This window comes from Microcebus murinus, chromosome 11 (assembly GCF_040939455.1).
Source record: "Microcebus murinus isolate Inina chromosome 11, M.murinus_Inina_mat1.0, whole genome shotgun sequence".
Lineage (NCBI taxonomy): Eukaryota > Metazoa > Chordata > Mammalia > Primates > Cheirogaleidae > Microcebus > Microcebus murinus.
In genome coordinates, this window is record NC_134114.1 from 5657410 (window position 1) to 5669755 (window position 12346).

Consider the following 12346-nt stretch of genomic DNA (forward strand, 5'->3'; position numbering starts at 1 on the left):
GTGCAGTGTGATAGTCCTCTGTGATTCCACACTCAGCAGGTGAAATTTAGTCAGATGATTTCCTGGGTGAACTCTTCCTGGGTTGGGTTTTCACTGGATAATTCAGCTTATCTTATCACTTCCCTGAAAAAAATGTCACCACCACGCAGCATATTCTGGCTACTGTTTACTCTCCACCCCATTCTCATCTTTTCTAAGCTTAAATAATTATATTGTTTCCCCTAGGAAAGAGAATATTAATATTTCAAGAAAGCTCCACTGGACTTGATGGGAAATGTTTTCTAAATGGCATCCAAGCTAGTTTTTAATTAATCTCATGCAATTACTGGAGAAAACACCTCCACCCCCAATTTTCATGTCAATAATATAAATCTGCCAAATATTCCCTTATTTTTCTCTGACATTCTATTCAAAGAGTATTATCTGAATTCTCTGTCTTCCTCTCCCTCTCTATATGCCTTCTTATTAACTGAAGACTATCACTTATTAAGACTTCCTCAGTGTTTTTATTTTCTTTTTCTTTTTTGGCTTACAGCAATAAACTTTATTTTTTCATTTATTCAGGATATTATGGGGAAATTCACAACTAATGTAAATTCTTTGGTGTTTTTCTAATGTCCTTTTCTGCTCTAAGATTTCACATTGCATTTAGTCCTCATAGGCTCCTCTGGGCTGTGATGATTTCTTGGACTTTCCTTGTTTTTGATAACATTGACAGTTTGGGGGACTACTGGTCATGTATTTTATAAGATGTCCTTCGATTGTTATTGGTCTGATATTTTTTTCTCATGAATAGATTGGACTTACAGGTTTTTAGAAGGAAAACCACAGAAGTGCCCTTCCATCTTATCGTATCAAGGACACATTTGTCAACAAGACTTATCCCTACAGATGTTGACCTTGATCACCTGGCAGAGATCGCATTTGTTACGTTGTTCTACCATGAAGTTACCTATTCCCGCCCTTTCTATACTGCACCTTTTTTGAAGAAAGTCACTATGTGCAACCCACACTTAAAGAGTGCTCCAGTTGCTTGCAAACAGAGTATCTACATTAATTATTTGAAATTTTTCTACAAGAGAGATTCAAATATTGCCCCCTATTCATTTATTCAATTATTATTCTTATGAGTACATACCCCTCTGCATGAACTCCTGTAAACTCCTTCCTAAGCATCTCCTCTGCAGCCAGGTTTGGGGTTCCTGACAGTACCTTTGGGGGACACTTGTCATAGTTTTAGTTTTTGTATGACTTTTTGATGATGTCTCTTTATATCTTTTTTTTTCTTTTTACTACAAGAAGTACAACTAAAGACCAATACTTGGAACCCCATGTCAAAAGACACTAAGCATAGTTTAATTTCTAAGGTTATTTCTAGATCCAGTTGAAGTTCGGCTGCTTTTCATCCAGAAGCTGGCTTTAGTCATATATTTAAATTCTTTGAAAGTGACTCCCAGTGTTATTCAGAATCCCTTCTCTAGGCTAGACGAGTCACCACATTTTATAGGAAGAAGAACAGAATTTCTGTACACTGCACAGCATGTGGCCTTCCCATAGCTCCAGGGACGAGTGGCTTTGATGAAACCGGAGGCTTTGTCACCTCTGAATGATACAGACTCTAAAGAGCTTTGGGGGCACTGGATCAACCTCTGCTGCGTGGAAGGGCCACAGTCAGCATTTCCTTCAAAACTCCCCATTTCACTCTGAGCATATTTCTGTGCTACCGCCCCTGTGACTTACATGAGGCACCTGAACTTCTTCACTTTTCAGGGATGTTTCACTAAGCCTGTTTAAGAAGATTTTGACTACAATTAGCATTCATATTGGAGGAAAAAAAGAGCATTTAATAAATGTGTGGGTTTGTGTGGTGCCAAGATTCTAAAGGAATTGAAGAGGAATTATAGACAGTGAATGGGCATGAAAGCATCCCTGCCATGGAAAAACACCTGTCGCTAGGGAGGGTCAGGCCATGTGGTCCTGGGTGAACCAGGAGTCTGACCCCACTGACTCATAGTGATGCCAAAGAGAAAAGAAGCAACAGTAGGAAACAGATGAATAGGAAATGTGAAAGGTGGGGTCCTGGTCACCCCCAAGTGGGTCTCATGGACGGTCCCCAGGGGTCATGACCACATGCACAGTCCTGTGGGTCTGAGCCTTGGACTCTTCCAGGACCAACTGTCCAGAGTGCCAGAGTTTTAGCCAAGAGTGTCCTTACTTCCTTACTTATCTGCAAAAGGATAATGACCACAGGAGTAAACGCCTATTAGTGTGAGTTTTTCCACCACAGTCTTTGGTAGAATTAGTGGATCATGCCTTCAAAGATGGATGAAGTCTCAGGAAGAGGGACTTCACATCCCCATGCAGGCGTCTAAGGGAATATCCTAAATTCAAACTGAATATCAAAATAAATTTTATCTTAAGAATATATCGGCCTGGCGCAGTGGCTCACGCCTGTAATCCTAGCTCTTTGGGAGGCTGAGGCGGGCAGATCGTTTGAGCTCAGGAGTTCGAAACCAACCTGAGCAAGAGCAAGACCCCCGTCTCTACTATAAACAGAAAGAAATTAATTGGCCAACTAATATATGTAGAAAAAATTAGCCGGGCATGGTGGCGCATGCCTGTAGTTCCAGCTACTCGGTAGGCTGAGGCAGGAGGATTGCTTGAGTCCAGGAGTTTGAGGTTGCTGTGAGCTAGGCTGACGCCACGGCAATCACTCTAGCCTGAGCAACAAAGCGAGACTCTGTCTCAAAAAAAAATAAAATAAAATAAAAAAAGAAGAAGAAGAATATATCAAGTCTGCACTCAGCTAATCATTTTTTGTAAATACTTCCTTAATACATGCTGAAGGTGCATCCTTGATACTATGTGAATTTAAAAATATCCTTAGAATTTTTTACAATAGTTTTCAGTTTTCTGGCTTTTAGAATAAATCATGAACATTTCTCCAACACTGTCACATTGTCAAACCACTTTCAGCACCAACTTTGCCCCGTGGCCATCAACTTTCTTTAGCTCCAGGGTGTTTTTTTTACACGTCAGTGGCTTTTTTTTTTTTTCATGTGTGTACATGGATTTTTGGAGTATCATCACTGCTTATACCTGAATCCAACATTTCTATCTTAAAACAATGGCTCTGGGGCACATCACAGCAGATAACAGACACCATGAGCAGATACAATGAACTGTGTCTGCCTCAAAGCATTTGTTCTCTATCTGCGAGGCTCATGCTCAAATCCCTCAGCTGCAATAATAAATTTCTGCATAAGTATTCAAATGACAACCATAAATCAACTCATGTGCAAACTCTTTGCCATTATTTTTTTAGTGATTGAATTAGTTCTGTCCAGTTCATCTATTCATTCATGGTGTACTTGGTGATTTCTGTTGACACAACATAGCCAATATTTGATTACCTACCAATGGATTATCTATGTCAGACACCAGAAAGCCAATTCTAAATTTCCTGATTCTCTGATCACTGGGTGTGAAATGGGAGAAAGAGAGTAATATTCGCTTTGACCTGAGTAATGCACAGACAATTGTATCAAATATTGGACAATGTATTGTCATGTAAGATAAAATATTTGTAGATCAGGGACCATTTTGGAATTATTTCTGCTGTTCTCCCTTGTTGAGCTCAATAGAAATAATTCATTTGTAGTTGACTTAAGGAATTTCTGTAACTCAATAAATACTGAACCAGAGTATCCAGATTATCTATTTCAAAACTATAAAACCAAAAAAAAAGTACATTGCTTTCATTCCAATTCTTTTCTTTTTTGGTTATTGAAAAACAATGAAAGAGATACATTGTCCCAGCCCGATTGCCTCAATGCATTGTTGAAGTGTTAGCAATAGTTTCTAAGATAGCAGTATTCCACAGTATTTTTATAAGGGACTTAGTATTAAAGATGAGCTATAATTTCTTTTAGCAGATGGGACAAGTTTTCATTTAATTTTAATATCATTTATTATCAGAAATGTGGTATCAGAAGCACCAGGAATGGAAAAATGGCTTAGAGTTTAAAAAAAACCTAATTTGGAGCCTGTACAATTCCTATTATGGTCTTTTCTAAAGATCATATTAGCTCAGCCACTAAAGGAAATTAAGCTTATTACCCATGGTAAGAGTTGATATCAGACATAATTCAGATAAACCTTAAACTGTGTTGATAAGATAAAGCTAGCCAGTCAAGAATACTTTCACATTAGAAAGGAGAAAAATGGTATAAAATTCTTCAGAAATTGCTAGAGGCAGAAAATCAGTCTGCGATATTCTAGGTCAGGCAAAAAATTATATTCCACCTCTTCTTATTTAATTAGTAACCAGAGGCCTGTCATTCAAATGTGCACCCTTGCTTTCTTTACTTTTTGGAAATTTAATGCTATGTAACATGAAAAAATTGGCTCAATATTAAGTAAGGAAAGGTGGATATAAAGTAATATATAAATATTAAATATAAATATAAAGTAAGTTTCACAAAGTGGAAGGAAGGTCTGTTTTCTGGAAAATTCAAACCATCCTTTTATCATATTGTTAGCTTCCCTCTATGTGAGTTTAGATAGTTTAACTTCCTATAAAAATATACCAGTGTCTTAAGGTGATGGTTTATAATTTCACTTGGATGTTATTGGTTCCAATTAGAATCAGAGGATTGATTGGATATACTTTAAAGAAAATCAATCTTATAACTCTCTATGAACTCAGGAATAGAAAATGAACAAGCCATCATTGTTCTCCACTATGATACCAGAAGAGATGCAATGGCATATTTGGAATGTAGGTCAATCCAAGAACTTCTGTCTCCAAAATGGTGGTGTATAGGCAAGCTGGCTTCACCCTCCTCCCCTGGAAAACCAAATGTAACAGGCAGCACTGAGATCTGCAATAGCAACAACCCAGAGCTCAAGCATGAGGATGAAACAGGTCCCAGGGCCACAGAGAAGTGGAAAAACTTTAAGCCAATGGTGGGAGAATTGGACTTCTAAATCTGTGACTCTCCTCTCTCGCATTTTGCCTGGCTTCAAGCATGCAGAAAATATCCCCCCGACTCATGGTTTATACACTGGAAAATGTAAAATCGAACTTGGCAACCAGCTTCCCCACCTCCTTGGGTTCCCTGGCAGGAGAACTGTCTCTGCCATAACCCTTGGGTAGTACCATGACTGCCTGAAGGGAGAAATGCCACTGAGAACAGGCAAAGGCAAAAGGTGAAGATGGTACTGACAATGTCAAATTATATATGTCTATTTAACTTCATTAAAAATAAACTTCAAAGCCGGGCGTGGTGGCTCACGCCTGTAATCCTAGCTCTCTGGGAGGCTGAGGCGGGCGGATTGTTCGAGGTCAGGAGTTCGAAACCAGCCTGAGCAAGAGCAAGACCCCGTCTCTACTATAAATAGAAAGAAATTAATTGGCCAACTAATATATATATATAAAAAAATTAGCCGGGCATAGTGGCGCATGCCTGTAGTCCCAGCTACTCGGGAGGCTGAGGCAGAAGGATCACTCGAGCCCAGGAGATTGAGGTTGCTGTGAGCTACGCTGACGCCACGGCACTCACTCTAGCCTGGTCAACAAGCGAGACTCTGTCTCAAAAAAAAAAACTTCAAAAAAAGATAAGGAAAGAAATAAATTGTGAACTAAGAATTTTATTTCCCGCAGAACGGTCTGTAGCAAATATGAATTTGAATGTGACAATGTGTCAAGATGAACCGAAGGTATTATTTCAATCCTGGCTCTGTCCACTAAAGAGGCCTAGAAGCATTGACCAACCCAAATGCAATAGACACTCAGATTGTGGTGTTGAAATGCCGTTTCTCACTGAACAACAACAGCATCAAAAGATAAAAAAATATACAGAAACACAAAAAAATCAAAGCAGGGCTTCTTAAAGAAATGGTTAATTCCTGGTCTGTTGAAGGAAATATACAAAACGACTTTGGAACCTCTTGACGTAATAGAAAACAAGAAGCTGTCCATGATGATTAAGGGTCTTGACAACAGGACTCAGGAGACACAGACAGAATAATTTGAATTTCAATTTCACTTTATAAAAGTATTCCAACCAATAAATGAAAACGAGAGGATACGAAAATGAATTTGGTTCACAAGACACTACATGGAGGTCGGAAAATGTGTACTTTTAAATAACAACTTTTTAAAATTTAATGAAAGTATATACATTTTATTAAAGTGATTTTATTCATGTAAGAAAATAAATGATTTAGAATAATCCAGCCTCAGCCTTCCAGAATCTGACATCACTATAATTTTACATGTTCTAAAAATAATCAAATGAATAAACAAACCCCCAAAGCTTCTGCAGTGTTGGTTCTGCAATAGGAATGTCAATGTGATGCCTATAGAAATCAGAATTTCTTCAGACAAATCCATAGATATAGGAAAATCAGACACAGGTCAGTGACATCTGATGCAGATATGGTGAGGGGCCAAATGAGAACCACCTAGAATATTACCTGATTTTTATTTTTAAAGTCAGTTCCAAACTGCTTCACAAGTTTACAGATGTCACCTTAGTTTTGGCAAGAAAGCTAATGTTTTTACTGCCAAAGTTTGTTGCTTTCTTCCTACACAATGACTGTTAATAAACATCAGACTTGAACTTGGGAACTTTGAAAGGAAGTACACAATCTAGATTCAACACTGAAATTCTACATCATCTGCAAAGAAGATGCATAAATACAGTCCACTGTAAAATTCTTCCAAGGTATGTGACAGTATCTTTGTGTTATACCACTTGATGTGACTTCTGAAGATATTATGAAATGCCAAATACCTCATTCTGTGCTGAATACCTGTTGCCTGTTTTGCAATACAAAATAAACCTATTTGGAATTGTTTCATTTTATCATTGGGTATTTGCTAAAGCCAATATTAACCCTTGGTAAGTGTACAGGAAGTTACTGACATTACTTGATTCAAAAATTACATGTGAGAAATTCAGCCTGTTTTAATCCCAAACAAAGCTTTTATTGAATAAGATAACATTGCCTTTCCCCTCCATTTGAATGAGAAAATAGATTTTTTGGTTGTCCTGTTGCAATGCTGGGTTATTCTCACTGGGTAATTGGAAGCAACATGCATTTTCTCAGTCCTTAAAATCTTTATAATTTTTTCAGTTATTCAAAACCTTGTTAGATGTGGAGAAACATACATTTTCAATGGTTGTCACTTTTATCTTTTCTGTCCATCAGTTTGCTGGTTTTAAATGCTCCCTCTAAGGTTCTTGCTTAATGACACCTGACAGACATATTGTTTTCAGAAATCAGTTTCAGACATCAGTTGTGGCCACCCAGGCAGCGAGCTCATTATCTGTAGCATTGGACCAATTATGGAAGTCAGAGAAGGGATGGGCAGGGGTTACCCAACCACGAAGTGGAAACCAACTCACACTTGCACTGAGCCTCAACTAGAAGGAAAGCAAACACGTTCATAGAAGACAACTAGCTATTATTACAGAAGTGAAAATATTGTGTTTACTGCTGTTAGTGCATTGCCAATTTCTATATCCCAAACTTACCCATCTTAAAAAACAAATTCATGAAGAGTGATTCTGAACATGGCTAACAGTGCAGCAGTTCTTCCTGCTCCATCTCTGTCAATATTTTGGGGGCAAAAGTAAGAGAATCCTAATTATGTCCATGAGTTGTATTATAGTTTTTGCACTCATAGTTTACGTTGTTTGCCTTATTCAATTGTAGGCAATCTTATATATTAATCCTACCATTTAAGAAACAATTAATGGCACAGCCTCAAAGTCCCCTGTTTCCCCAGATGGGCTAAGGCAGGATCACTACGTTAAGATGCATGTCAGCCCGTAAGAAGAGCATTCATCAGAACCAGACTGCAGGTGACCTCCTGGGTAAGCCTGTAAAGTTCTCTGCATGATTCCAGATCCTAAGGCAAGACCAACCAAGTGTGACCACCCAGATTCCTGATGAATCCGTGATATGATAAACAACCTTTGGAAACAAAGGTTTCCATGGCAATAGGAAATGGGTGACAAGGAAAGCTGGCCAGGTGTTTCCTTTACAGAGAGTTGGAATTAGATCCTGTTGAGGACTGATGTACTGAGTCGCATTACATTAATACTCACCCTTTCTCCAGCACACGGTATTCCATTCTTCTTTGCATAAACTTGCTTTTCTTGAATGAATGCTGACTGCCGACTGCCAATCAGAACACAGCAAGGAGATGCCTGACCCAGGAAATCCACTCTACTGAGTAAAAGCCATATTTTGATACTCATAATACCATTAAAATATATATGCATATATTAATATATATGTGTGTGTACACATATAAATTTAAATTGGCCAAAAAGACAAAAATGCCTTTTTAAAAGGAAAGCCAAAAAAATAGCAAAGAAAGTTTCCAGACCCAAAGCTATATGAACTAATGAAATATGTTACAGTGATTAAATTATATTCTAAACTCCAGGTAATAAAATGTTGAAAGTTTGAAGAATTTTAATAATGAATTACATTTTTCTGTCAGTTTAGAAGTGAGCTAGATGAAGAACCGTGTCCTGATACAATTTTCTTTTCGGCAACTTTTTTTTTTTTTCAGCCTCCTTTTGCAACACTATTGACCTATATTCTGAAATTTGGATGGTCTCACCCGACACTCTTATGCACAAGTGCTTTTTTTTAGAATATGCCTCAATATTTTTTTCTGAATGAAATAAAATTTGAAATATAATTTAAAATTTCTGTCTGGCCCTATTGGAAATACATAACATAATTTTCCTTTTAAAGTCTCTCCCCGAGCCCAACTTGTACAAAAATGATTGAGTATACCCACTGAATCACTGTAAATGTTTAATATGAGAAGAAATGGTTCTAAAATAATATCTGAACCAGTTTTAATTTTCTGAAATATATTTGATTTATTATTTTTTACAGGAGATATGAAAATAAAATATGAAATTTCTTTTCTCTCATTAATTTGTTTTGCATAAATTTCCTCATGAAAACATGAAGCACACACTTCACCCCTGCACTCATAGTCAGAAACAGGACATGAGAACATAATTCTGGGTATTGCAAAGCCCCTGAAAGTAGTTTTTTGTGCGATGGAGTTGTGGACTTAAGGAGACAACCGCATCTCCGAGAAGGGGTATATGGGTAGGGGAGAGAGCTGGAAAGGTGGTTGGGTGTCAGATGCTGACTGAGGCAGGTCCTTTGTACTTGGTCCAAGGGAGACAGACCGGTCATAAACAGAATAGATTTCAACCAGCCCTAAGCATCATTCTTTTATCTCCTTCAATGTATACAGACCTCCAGATATTCCATTTTTCTTTCTAAAAGGTGCAAAACCTACCTCTGCACTCCTTCAAAAACATCAACAGTTTTGTTTTCCTATTTATGATGTTGGTTCAAAATCTTCCCCAAATAGAAGATGCGGGCATGTCCCCCAGAGCATTGGAGATTGTATCAGTGTTCCAAAAGATATCTGGGTTTTCTGTATAATTTTTCTCCTAGATAATTTAATATTTTAAGTTTATCTACTACAATGATAAAAAGTTGAGAGCTTTTAGCCCTGTTTTGCACAAAACCCCCACAAAGATAGTTGGGAACTTTTCCATATTTAACTCTATAGATTGACATGATGAGGTACCTCTATAGGGTTTGTAATTATGTTTGCTTTTAAATGGAATGGCTGTTTGAAGACTTGATCATAAATGTTTTAAATCAAAAAAGAGTGTTTGATGTTGACATGTCCCCTTCTGGGGTTTGGCCAAGTGGGAGGGCTGAGCAGTGAGGAAGAGGATGCTGATCCTGGAAAGTAGTAGAAAGGAGGCACAAGGTTCCTGAGTTAGGTGGTGGGAGCCGATGGGATGATGGGATGAAGTAGACATTCAGTGAGTTCCCAGAATTGAGGGGTCCAGATCTCATCTGGTGTGTTCTACTTTGCAGCATCACACGACCATTTAGGGACTGTCGACTCCTTAAACCTCACAGTCCTTCAGAGCCCTCACTTCTGCTCCACAGCCCTTGCTTTCTTCCTCCCCCATCCTTCTCTCCTTATCTGCCCCCACACCTTTGTATTCCCCAGTGTTGAAATGAACAAATGGATTTGTAGTAGGTCAATTCAGTCTGAGGGCAATCTATGGTTATCTGATTGGGAAGGAAACCAAGCTTTCATTTCCTCCTTCAGAAGACTCCTGAGCTGCTGGGGTCACAAGATACAGTGTAAATCAGACCCGGTGCCCTCTGGAGGGTTCTACTCCCAGAACAGTTTCCTTCTGTCTTTTCTTGATTTGCTCTCCTACTCAACCCCCAAGGAGAGCAGCACTAAGGACCCTCATCATGCTGATGCACTTCTTGGCGAGGTTAGATCTGAAAAATCTGACTTGGGAAGACGAGAGGTGCACAGAAGATTCACCTGTGCCATTTGAGACTTGAGACCTGTGTTGAAACACCACCAAGTTGGGATATGTGGGCAGCCAAGAGACAATCACGATCCACTCTGATTAGCACACAAATCTGAGCCTCTGCCTCTCGAGGCTTTAGTCATGGAGAGCAGCTCCTTCTAGAGTAGTCCAGCATGCATGTCTTTTTCTGTGTCTTTTTTCAGCTGTGACAGCACAATGTGGAATCAGCCATGCTAACTCTGTCAGGGACAGACACAGCAGTGGGGAAGGTATTCCATAATCCTCATCTACATCTGTCCTAAGGGCAGCTCCATGCAAGACTTACTGCCTGCTGGACAAGTCTACAAGACACACAGGCCAGAGGGAAGGTCATTTGAGCTTTGCTTGATAGATATTTCCTAATTTAATAGCCCCTCGTGTTTAATTTTCCTTAGTGAAATGTGAACTTTCGGACCTTGGGTAAGAAATTGAATAGGATTTCTTTAATTCCCCCCCAGGATGGGTCTCATTACTGTGGATGTGATCAGGCTTACGAGCACAGCTATGAAACATTGGATCCAAGTTCTGGGGTGACCAGATGTCCATCTAGAGCGCAGGTGTTCTTTTATGAATAAACTCTAGAGGCCAGCACAGACGTCCTGGTAATTGCCCTCCAGACCCTGGCAAAGGGCATCTAATGAGATCGCTCAGTGGTTTTGTATGAGAATTGCAAATCCAGTGAGAAATGAAATGCTTAAAAAAAGAGAAAGTCCAAGGTGAGAATGATTCCAGTGGACATGGTTAACTTTGACCTCTAATGGTGGAAGGAACAAGAGAAAAAGAACAAAGAAAGAAAACTAAGTAAATCCTTAGCCAACAGAGATTTAATAAAAATAAAAAAAAATTGAGAATACTTACTTATATAAAATTAATATATTCCTGAACTTTTGAAGTTGACATCAAAGTGGCTAAAGGAAGCTCAGGAGATGTGATTTACTTAGACACACAGCACTTTCTAGACGTGAAAGGCTTTGCTAACTCCCTCGCAGAGACAAAAGGTGCAATCCACAGATTGATAGCAAGAGCAACCATTAATTTTATAAAGGTCTGTAAGGGGGAAGCAATACCTAACTAAATGGCTGTTCCTAGATTGGAAAGATCAACAGCTAGAGCTACAGGGGTCAGCGGGACTGGTAGTGACAGCACCTTCTCTAATGACCTGCGAGAGGGCACAGGTTTCAGGATGATCCAACCTGCTGAGGGCACATTGGTGTTTATGACATAGGGGAAGAACAGAAAGGCTCCCTGAAACCCAGTTGTAATCCAGGGAATAGACAAGTGACTGCAGAATCATCACGCAAGCATTGATGCACCTGAGAAGGCACCCTCCATGCTAGGGCCAGGCTGGGCATTGCTACCAATTCCACCTGCCCCGAGAAGCTCTGGACCTCACTGGGACAGTATATGGCAGCACCAGGGAAATGTGCATCTGTGGTTAGAGACAGCAAGAAGAACTGAGGTGGTTTTAAGGAAAGAATAACATAGAGAAAAGGCCAAATGCCTGGAGTAAGACCAGCCCCAATCAATTATGAGGTCCATGTCTGGCTGTGTTTCTGAATGGCTTTTGACCTGAATAAATCTGGGGAAATTTGAAAACAAACTCATGTCAGCAAAGTGCCTGGAGCGGTGAAAGTAGAGTTGCACACACAAGTCTCAACCTTTGTGAAAATATAATCTTACATGTGGCTCTGCCAACTTAACCATGCTGATAGATGCTGGAAAGATCACTGCTGCTAGCCTGAAGCATGCCAAGGAATGGCAGGCAGTCAGTTCAAATCCACAGGCTTTTATTAATTCAGGAAACATGCTAACACAAAGAAGTAAATAATTCCAATTCTCTACTCTAGGAAGTTCACAATATAGTTAGAAAAACAGTGACCTTAGGAATTAACTACCACACCATGGCC